This window comes from Manacus vitellinus, unplaced genomic scaffold, assembly GCF_001715985.3.
Source record: "Manacus vitellinus isolate BGI_N305 unplaced genomic scaffold, ASM171598v3 scaffold_7_pilon, whole genome shotgun sequence".
NCBI lineage: Eukaryota > Metazoa > Chordata > Aves > Passeriformes > Pipridae > Manacus > Manacus vitellinus.
In genome coordinates this window covers 4,687,273-4,697,963 of record NW_021940813.1, presented here as the reverse complement: position 1 = coordinate 4,697,963, position 10,691 = coordinate 4,687,273, and the positions used below count along the sequence as shown (strand labels likewise).

At 45.5% G+C, this 10,691-nt stretch overlaps 1 long non-coding RNA gene across 1 annotated transcript; it reads right to left on the bottom strand.

The window, feature by feature from the left end:
• Window positions 1–1,870: 1,870 nt before the first annotated feature.
• LOC108641594 lies at window positions 1,871–10,364 on the bottom strand. The gene is made up of 3 exons (XR_001922112.2): window positions 10,257–10,364; window positions 2,548–2,717; window positions 1,871–1,890 (listed from the first exon to the last, which is right to left on the bottom strand). It is a non-coding gene; the product is annotated as an uncharacterized LOC108641594 (long non-coding RNA).
• Window positions 10,365–10,691: the final 327 nt, after the last annotated feature.

Genomic DNA, 10,691 nt, shown 5'->3' with positions numbered 1-10,691 from the left:
GGAGCTGTGTGTGTTACTCTGCCAGCCAAAGAGGAAGAGCCTCTCTTATCCTCCAAAGGGACACTTTTCCAGCAGTTTGCTGTCCCCTGCCAGCAAAGAGCAAATATCTGTCTTCATCTTTTTCCTCTCCTTTGACTGTGAGTGCCTTAGTGCCAGCCTGTCTTTAAAATAACTTGGGGAGCATGCCTACAGACACATCTTGGCAAAGGAGGGAAAGGGAGGAGTGCAGTGCAACCAGTCAGGCAGAGGCTCTTGTTTTCTACTCGGAGCAAAATGAAGCAAAGGTCTTCATGTAGAAGAAGTAGCAACTGTAAAAAAAAAAAAGGCACAATCATCATAGAAATTTTACACTTGTCTGTACACTTGGATCTCCTGTGATGAGACCATACATGGAGGAGACACTGCTAATATTTTTCAGATAAACATGACATTCCTCTGTTTCTGCTGAAAAAAAAACACCTCAAGGCCGTAGTGGAAAAGGTAGTTTTTCCAAGAGCTGGAGCACAACCCTTTCCAGCACGGATGAGGGGACACTTGGGTGACCTGTACACCCTCTCCCCATCTGACTTCACCTATTGGGAGGTGCCCACTCTGTGATCCCCAGGGAGCCCACATCCTGCTCAGCACCCCTGGGACGGCTCCACAGCGAGGGAATGCTGCCTGCTTCTAAAGCTGCTGCTTGTGATCTTTGCATCCATCAGTCGCCAGTGCCACCGGCTGGGGACTGGCACTGCTCTCCAGTCTCCTTAGCACCAAGCACATTACCGGCACTCACAAATCATTCTCACGATAATTAGCAGCAATTAGTGACTTAATGGAGAGTCTTTGGGGATTCCTAAGCGTGCCTCGTGAGCGTGGGTTTTTTAGGACGCTGGAAGTTGAGAAAGCCCTGGGGAATGCTGATGGCACCTGGCAGTCCCTTATCTCTGTGCCTGCCCGGATGGGTTTGTTTGCGTGCGCCCTTCCCAGACATCGCCCCGCCGGGGGGAATTCCACCCGGCTGCGTGTGTTGGCTTTCCTGGCCAACCCCAGAGCAGCCCCAGCGAACCTCTTGGCTGCTGCCCCCGCCTCGCCCCCCTCCCACCCGTGAAACCCCTGTACGAGCCCGTGCGTGGCACAGGGGTAAACTCCAAAAGGAGGGGAACGAGCTCAGCTGCTTGCCTTGCCCAACAAGGGGAAAACGCGGTGGGAACTACTTTAAAATCGATTAATTTCCTTTGCCCCAGTAGGTCCTCGGCTCTGCCAAGGCTCAGGCTCCCGGGTGGCGCTGGGCAGTCACACAGGGTTTGCTTGTTGAGGGCACAAGGCATGAACTCCTCTGCCAAAAAAAACCTTGCCTAATTAAATTTCTCATTCTGAAAACAAAAGGGGTTCTCAGAGGAGAGAATGCGGGGTCTCCCTGAGGTTGTTACTGTTGGGCAGATTTTTGCAAGTCATTAACAACCTCGGGAAATTGTTGATCAAATGGCTGAAAATGAAGCTTTCCAGTTTTCCAGTAAACCGAGCGTAGTAAGCCGCTGTGGCATAAGCATCTTCATAATGATGTTTCTGAGTTAATAGGAGGGACCTGGGGTGTTTTAATTGCCTTAGTTTCTAAATAAATGTAAAGAGATTTGTACACGTCCTGGATGCAAACGACCTCTTGAAGAAAGGCTGCCTGGCTTTCCTTGTGGATTTTGCCTCTGAAAGAAGGGGGGGAAATCCCATTAACGCTGGGCTGTGAGCACGGTACAAGCATGTGCCCAAGACTATAATTAATGCGGACACTTACCACTTCTCATCTTGAGATATAACCAACACCTTTATATCTGTGAACCCCTCTCAGCTGCTAACGCAGGTTAAGCACTCTTTTGTCTGGCTGATTTTTTTCAAGATTTTTGTGCTGTTTCACTGGCAAATGACAAGTGAAGTGGAGACACATCAATAGAAATAGCACAATTACAATAGATGGATAGATAGATAGATAGATAGATAGATGATAGATAGATAGATAGATAGACAGATAGATAGATAGTCAGTCCTCAGGTAATAACTATTTTTAGAAATTACACATTTTTGCTTTGCATGTGGGATCTCGTCTTATCTTTCTGTAATTATGGGCATTCTGCTCTATAATAGGGTCTACTGCCGTATGACAAGTTATCTTGTAACATGTTGGCAGCAGTTTCAGTTGCACAAATCAATGCAGGCATTGGAAATTTAAAACAGAATTTTTACCTTTATTGCCTAGTTTAGTTTTTACCTGTTCTGTGCAGGCATATAGGGAACATTAGTCTCAACTATGTCATTTCAGTCCAAATTCCAGATCACTATTTGCTTGAGGTAATTTTAATTGAGCTGGCTGAAGGTGAAACTCACCCCAATGAATAATAATACCTGCTCTTTAAGAAGAATGACAGAGATGAAAATAGAATTAATTCAGAGATTCAGTCCTATGGTCTAGCTACTGGGCACACATCCTCAAAATTAGATAGGACAGAATGGGAGCTCCTTTGAAATTACCAGGCAAATGATTCAAAATGTACGCAAAAGAATGCTTTTCCATACCATACGTAATTGAACCGGGGAACTCATTGGCACCAGATAATGTGGAGGCCTCCAGTACAAACAGGTTTCGACAGGACTCAGCCAGAGTTGGGGAGATGGACTAACTGGTGCTGCAGGGCACAGAGGTTTGGCTGCAAGCTCCAGCTCAGGCAGTCCTTCAAGCCTCACGTCTGCCAGAAGATGAGAATGTGGCAATGAGATGGATTATCTTCTCACCAGGTTTCTCTTACTCCCCGTTCACCCTTGGCTGCTTTTGGGAATGCATTACCAGGATGACCCAAAAACTTTGGTCTGACCCTGTGCACCGCTCTCGGTTTCTGTGTTGCAATGTGGTGCAGGTCAAGCCATGTGATCCCCAGGCACAGCAGATCACATGCATAAACAATCAATCCAGAGCTGATGTTTGCACCCTTGCTCCAGAGGCAAGACTGTTCTACACATCTCTCCTTTTCTAATTACTGAGGTTTGTGGAGAGAAAACCATATTTTCCTGGAAGGAGAATAGACAAACCAGCTCATTCAACCCAGAGTTGTCTTTGCAGTGCCCCAGTGACCCTCTAGAGGAATTCAAGGCAGACTGCATTTTTCTGTGTGTGCTTGTTATCTTATCTTTGATGTCCTTTGGGAAGCTGTGATCTGCTTTCAACTGACCTGAACACAGTCTGACTACAAATCTTTGTTTGAGGAAGCGCTTGTGTGACCCATATACCAGGTAGATGTAAAGAACCAGCCCAGTTCTGCTTGTATTCAACACATGGCTCCATAGTACATAATGTTTTCATTAGCATCACTACCAAAGATGCCAGGTCAGAGTTCAGCCCTCCATCTTCAGTGGGTCCGACACAGTCAGTGCTCTCAGACCTCTCCTTTCCCTAATGCACCCACCCTGGGGCTCAGGAAACAGCTATTTTCCAGCTCTTCCAGAGAAAGCTAGGGGTGTGGGTTTCCCCCCCATTCCTCCTTTCAGCATACTATTTTCCCACATGCAATCATTCCCCTGTTCATTCTTCAGCAGGGAGCATACTGCCAGGGACTGGAAATGACCCTGTGGTTCACCAAGGTGCAAGACTGGCAGAGGAACACTTGCAGAGGTGGAGATGACAAGACTACTAACAAAATACTATTATCCTGATACAGGAGGCTGGCTGACTGGGTCCCACATGGTGGCTGCCTGCACAGCAATATCTCGTTCAAACATTTTCCCATTCATGCAATTCTGTAAACGCTTGTAGGTATCAGCTTTCCATAAATACTGTGGACAGACTCTAAGTGACTAAGGCATTTATTTTCTCTATAGGTGCCTACATCCCAAGGGTGTCACTGGGGGTGTGCTGACTTTGCCTGTTTGCTGTGGCACCCAGGAGGCTGATTTCAATTTCTGCTCAGACCCCTTTCCACACTCTGGCTGTGTAAAGGAGACATGAATTGCAGGCTAAATGCAGTGGTTCTCCACGAACTACCCGCAGTGGGTAAAATCCACCCTGCTAGGCCTTGCTTCAGAAGTTGTGATGCAATTTAGACAGGATGGTGGGAACAGCAGACCTGTTGTACTGCTCTGCCATGAGAAGTTTTTTATGCTAACCTGAGAGTCAAAATGGAAAACAACAGTCTAGGAGACAGATCAGAAGGTCTCACAGGTCTGAGGTGGGTAAAGAGAAGGAACCCACAGGAATGTAAAATGAGTAAGCTTTCATCTTCTTCATTATCTGTCTTGGTAGCAAGCCTTTTTGGAAAAGATTTTTTTTTTTTGAGATTTTCATGGCAGATCTTGGCACTGACTGACACAACGGTAATTCCCATCCACTTGGTTCCTTCTGTGCCTGTGGAAGGCAAGAAAGAACCTCCTAGAGCATGAAAGGGGTTTGGATCAGGCCCTATAGTGCCTGCAGATTGTCTCTGCCATAACTTATCCCTGCTGTTTACCTGAGCTAGTGCAAATTCTCACCTCGCTAAGGGGAAGCACTTTTAACTTACTACAAGGTGATCTTGTTTGCCTCAGTTTTTCAAATATAACAGTATCCCTTGTGACATAACTTTACCCATTCATCTGACTTTCTTTAGTTGAGAAATACTTAGCAACACCTGTTGTGGAAGCACAAATGACTGATGCCAGAAGAAACAGTTCCTATAATGGACAGGAGTTCATCTACAGATACTTTACTTACAGAGGCACAATTATATGATTAGGGTTAATCTAATTGTATGTCTTAAGTATGATGGATTTAGGTCTACTATTCTCTTGGAGGAACTGTGATATTTGGAGAATCCACAAAACAGGAGGTATGGCTGTAGATGAGCCTGTTACATGGCAGACTGGTGTCCTCAAAGACTCTTTTTTTTTGTAGCAAGGACTTCTTTCTAAGATGAGCTTTATTTGTCCTAATTTGCAGCCACTTTAAGTTTCATCTGTAAATGCAAAACTCACAATGGTGCTCTGAAGACAAAATTCAGGAAGGGTCTGTTCCAAAAGCCACCAAAATGCAATGGAGCGACTCACCAAGATTTGGGTAATGCCCAGACAGCCGGACAGTGGACAACTCAGTTTGCTCTGGGATAGTGAAGAAGCTGGATACCAATGGCACAGGTTCACATGGGACTCCATTGCCAACATGGTATCTATGAAAAGTGTCTGTGCCCTAAGCATCCCACAAAAAGACTGAGGAGGGTCAGAGAGGCATGACCTGAACTCTCATGACCTGCCCTCAGGCAGCAGCTATATTTCCCTGACCAGTGGTCATGAAGTTGAGATAAAGTGCTGGACAAGTGATCTCAGAGGTGCCACAGCAGGTTTTGCAGTTGGAGAGAAATCCTGAAGCTCCCTTGGCTTCAGCACAATTACTGCAGCAGTTAGGGTGTACTTGGAGGGACCTACAGCTGAATGCTAAATTAATTTATTTCTCTGATTGGACTCTGCTTACCTATTTATCTATTTACAATACTGTATGTCTCTCCAGCCTCCCATGGGCACTCCCTTGTTTTCTTTTCCCACTGCCAACAAATAGTAGAATGTTTAGCAACAGCTGGCTGGGAGCACCCACTGCCCAGGACAGCTGGAAAGCAGAGGATAAAGAGACTCTCCTAGTAAAAGGCAAAGCAGTGGATCACATTCCCTTGGACAGAGTGGAAGTTTAGCCCTGGTCTCCCACATCCCAGTCACCTCCTGCTCTGCTCGTCGGCACATAAAAAAGAAAGATTATAAAAATACAAGCCACATATTCATACAGTGTCATATAAATTGGCCTTGCTCCAAATTTGGATTTCTGCTTTGAGCAGGAAGGGCATAGGTTAATAATTTTTAAGATATTAGCACCTTTTGTTCCAAGATACTTCACTTTTTGAAAAAGAGTGTGTGTGGTTTTTTGTTTACCCTGTAAACTGTACTAAGTGAAACAGGCGCTTTTTATCAGCAGAGGTAATCACAATGACTTAGGAGAGGAAGTAGAGAAGAGGCACGTCTCATTGGAACTGCAAAGGGAATTTAAGTAAGTAAAATGGATAACTTGTGCTGGAATCAGGACATGATGCAGACCTGGAATCAGTCTGGTACTTGCAGGCAACCTGCTGAACTGAATCTGGGACAATTAACACCACAATTTGTTTTATTAGAGTCATAAAATGCCCTATCTGAACTAGTGGTCAGGATTTAGGAGTGGGTTGATATTGAAAAAAATTCATTAATTGATTATGGTGTTTTTCAAACTTTCTGAACTGCCAGCACTGTTGTGTTCACTCAGCATATCTGCAGAGAGAGGCTGTTTGCAGAATGGGTGACTCTTTTAAACTTTCTTCCTCATTAACACATCTTTTATCCAGTGAAGTTCTAAAAATGCCATGTGAGTTCAGCCACACTCTGCGAGTGGCAAATTTGCCACAACTGCCCCACTGATGAGTCCTAGGAAATAGTTTGCAAGGCCTGCCTATGCTAAACTTTGTTCAAAGAAACCAGTGTCAAAATATGAGAAGAAAACCCCACCTAACCTTGCGGAAGGTTAGAGGAAGAATCCAACTAGGGATTTGCACGCCCTTTTTACTCCTGTGGATTTACCTGTCTTGGCCGTTGACTGATGTCCTCTAGAAACATGATGCTTTACCTCCAGCAGCACAGGGAATCAGAATCACTCCAGTTCTACCCTGCCACAGAATCACCCCTACCCAAGGTCACCAACACTCACTGCTTCCCCCTACAGCAGGGTCTTTCACAAAAACACCCCCTGAAAGCCTTGATTTGGCCTCGTTCTCTGCCTGAACTTCACGAGAAGAGCACGAGGCAGTACAGCTGGAGGTGATGTTTGGAAAACGTCATTCGTGAAACGTAAATACTTGTAGGTGATTGCAAAGATAATACGGTCTCATGAAGGAACCTCTTGATATGTCAGTGTTAATACCTGCAACCCTCCATTCCCCCGGTGTTTGTATGCGCAGTACATATTTTGCTTATAGAATACAGAGCAGGGTTGTAATAGAGAATGTCTTCAAGCTACATTTATTTGATCTATTTGTTTTTACATTATTTTTATGCTACTAGTGAATGGGCTGTTTGGGAATCAAAATGCCAAAGCTGAGGTATGAACAGGATCGCTCATCTCCATCCCCCATCATCCGTGATAAAGAAATCAGAGTGGTATTGATTGTGGCAGAAAGGGGAACAGAGTACACTAAGTATGCAAGTCCATGCTAGTCATTTAACACCTTGGAAAAGGTGATATTTTTGCTTTACCTTCCTGGCAGTTTAGAGCTGTGCTGTGTACTGTGGGACAGCATCGTGCCTTTTGGGTAGACACAGGGGAAAATACCTTTCAGTAAACATCATTAACAAGCAGCTTCAGCAAATATTGGTGATTATACATCATTCAAGGTTGAAAAATGGCAAGGGAAAGATGTCTTTCTTTAACCATCACACCACAGGCATTCAGACCTCTCTGCAAAGAAGGATCCTGGCAGGGCTAGTCCCAGGCTGTCAGTTCCTGAACTGTCAGTGTCTCACTGTGTCCCAAGGGCATTTCTCCCTGGTACTGATGACTTTGGCAGGTTTGCTGGCTGTGCCTTTAGCAATTGCAGCCCCAGTGAGAAGCTGCCCCTACAATTGTCCTCACCTGCAGGCACATTAACACCCCAGGGGTACTGAGATGCACATCCCAGGGCTGACTTCTGTTTTGGAGGTAGCTGGTGTGAGTGCTGATGCTCAACTGGCTTCAATGGACCCCCAAAAAAGTGTTATTTCAACCAAGATAAATGTGCAGTCTGCCACTAGCATGCTTTTGGCCAAATTGCTGTCAGGCAGTGTGGCCTGTCTTCCCCCCATGATGACTGTGGCCAGGGCAGTCCCATGTCTCTAAGATCCTGGAACCCAAACACCTCTTCCTCTTTCTGTCATAGCTACTGCTTCCTGCAGTTTCTTGTCTTTTTGTCTTCTGTGCTCCTGGACGAGGTCAGTCAGACTGTAACTCTCTCTGCTGAAGCTGAAGACCCATTACCCCTGTTGTGCAGAGCCTGAGGGATTTGCATTTATCACTGCCCCATGTGTTTAGACCTTACTGAAAGTGCTCCTTACCTTTCTCACCCATTGAGCAAGGGATGTAATAACTTCCAAGCGCTTACCAATACTCGGGATATGAACACTGCCACTTCCAAACAGCCTGTGACACTGCGTCCATCACCTTGCACCTGTCATATCTCAGCCCTGTGGGAGCTCTGCTCAGACCAGCTCCAGGCAGATACACATGGATTATGTATCTCTGCTTTGAAGCAGAAGATTTTATTACTTTCTCAACGGTTATAAAATACACTCTTAGGTCTGCACGTGCTTTATCCTCCTCTCCTTCTGAGAAGTGTGAAAAACAAGGTCTGAGATTTTAGGAGCAAAGATTTTTTTCTTTTTCTTGGTGTAGAGAGGGGGTCAAGGTCAACATGTGAAAAACTTACCTCCAGCTCCTAAAAGAAGCTATGGAGGTGTCACTGACCTGTGACATACAACTACCCAAGGGACAAGCTCATTTGCACAGGAGAGGGTGCGTGTTAATTGATTTGTGCATGTGCAAATGAGCGTGTCCACATGTGGACAGACCAGTAGATACCAAACAGACAAGAAAGGGAAAGCTGAAATACAAATGGACAATGGCATTTCAAAAATGCAAGCCTTTGTTTTTATGGTGCATTTATAACAGGCTATGCAGAAGTACGTACCCCTGTGTGTTAAAGCAAAATGAGATCTGCAGGGAGAAGTAACACCTTTTATCGGACCAGCTGAAAACAGCCTGAAAAAATCATATATATTGGGACACACAAACACTTGCTCAGGCCAGAGCAGAGGTTTATCTTAAGATCTGACAGAAAGCCCATGTATTTGTTAAACTTGTCTGTTTTTCATGACTTTCAGTGGTTGCAGTTGCTGTCAGGCCAAGGGATGCAGCTGTCAGGAACAGCTGGGAGCTGGCAAGGGACTCTGCATCCCCAGGGATCCCTGCATGCTGTGCTCTCCTCTCCTGCTGTGCTACTCACTCCTTCAGCCAGCAGCTCCTTGCCAAGGGTCTCTCTGATACACAGTCTGAAACCAGGGCTGCCTGGAACATCTTTTCCATGGAAAATGTGTATTTGTGTTGTTTAACATGCTCCACAGGAGTATAGCCAGGACATCAATGGACTCCAGCAGACTCCTCAGACTCCATTTGCCTCCCAGAGCTTGGACCTACATTCTGGAGATGCCCAGTTTCCCCACTTTGCCCAGTTTACCAGGATGGAAGTGGTCAAGAAGGGTTGGGAGCCTCGAGGGTTTCACAGAGTTTGTAGCACTTCCTGTGGTTGGACCCACACCAATCTGCTAAGAAAGGTGCATTTGGGGGATCCTGAACTGGAGGATAGAATAGAACAGAATGGAATCATTTAGCTTGAACGAGACCTCTAAGGTCATTGAGTCCAACCATTAACCCAGCTCTTCAAGTCCACCCCTGGACCATGTCCTAAGTGCCACATCTGCACATCTTTTAGATAGCTCCAGGGCTGGTGACTTCACCACCTCTCTGGGACTCCTGTTCCAATGCTTGGCAACCCTTACAGAGAAGATATTTTTCTAATATCCAATCTAAACCTCCCCTGCAGCACCTTGAGGCCATTTCTTCTCATACTCTCCTTTGTTACTTGGGAGAAGAGACTGAAGCCCACCTGTCTACAACCTCCCTTCAGGTAGTTGTAGAGAGCAATAAGGTCCCCCCTGACCCTCCTTTTCTTCAGGCTAAACAAACCCAGCTGCCTCAGTTGCTGCTCATATGACTTACTCTCTAGACATTTCCCCAGCTCCATTGTCCTTCTCTTGTCCAGCACCTCAATGTCTTCGTTGTTGTGAAGTGCCCAAAACAGAACACAGGATTTGAGGTGCAGCCTCAGCAGTGTCACATACAGGGGGATGATCACTGCTCTGGTCCTGCTGGCCACTCTATTGCTGATACAAGACAGGATACTGATCTTGAAGTTAGTGTTTAACTCAGGGGTGTTCACCCTTTGGGGTTTCCTGGTGCACCTCCTGTGATCCGCATAGCCTCAAAATAGGTTTGAAAATGTCAAAATAGGTTTTAAAAGGTCAAAATAAATTGTTTTGACCTTCCAGCTTGTGGGGGAGAAACTGTTACTTCTATTTTGTACCCCATTTTTGTTCCACAGTGGAATGAGAGTATTTTGCGTCTTTGGCTGAAATTTGGGAACGTCTTGTAAATTCACCATTCCTCGACCAGTTCCTTCCACAACCCTTCCTTAATAGCAGCTTTGCAGACTCCTCTGGGCACGTTGCCAAATGGAAGGGACGCTTTCGCAGGAGCACAGGAGAGAGGTTAAGAGAGGCTGTTTGATTCCCTCCTATCTCTATATTTGCACCAACAGAAGCTAAAAAAAGAAGTGCTTCTGTACCTACAGTTGCACTAAATATAACCACCTGGCTGTTTCTAAATATATATATATGTATGCATCTTTAAAAGCGTGACATGCGATACTTGCGAAGAGTTGAGCCTGGAAAATAAATTACAGTGCCAGAGGGCCAGACCTGTCAGTCACTCCCTGCAAGGTAAACCTCTGATTGATTTGGTCCTAGAGAACGGCTGACTTTTCTCTTTATCGTCCTCTGGCATAACAAACAAACCACATTTTCTGGTTTACAAA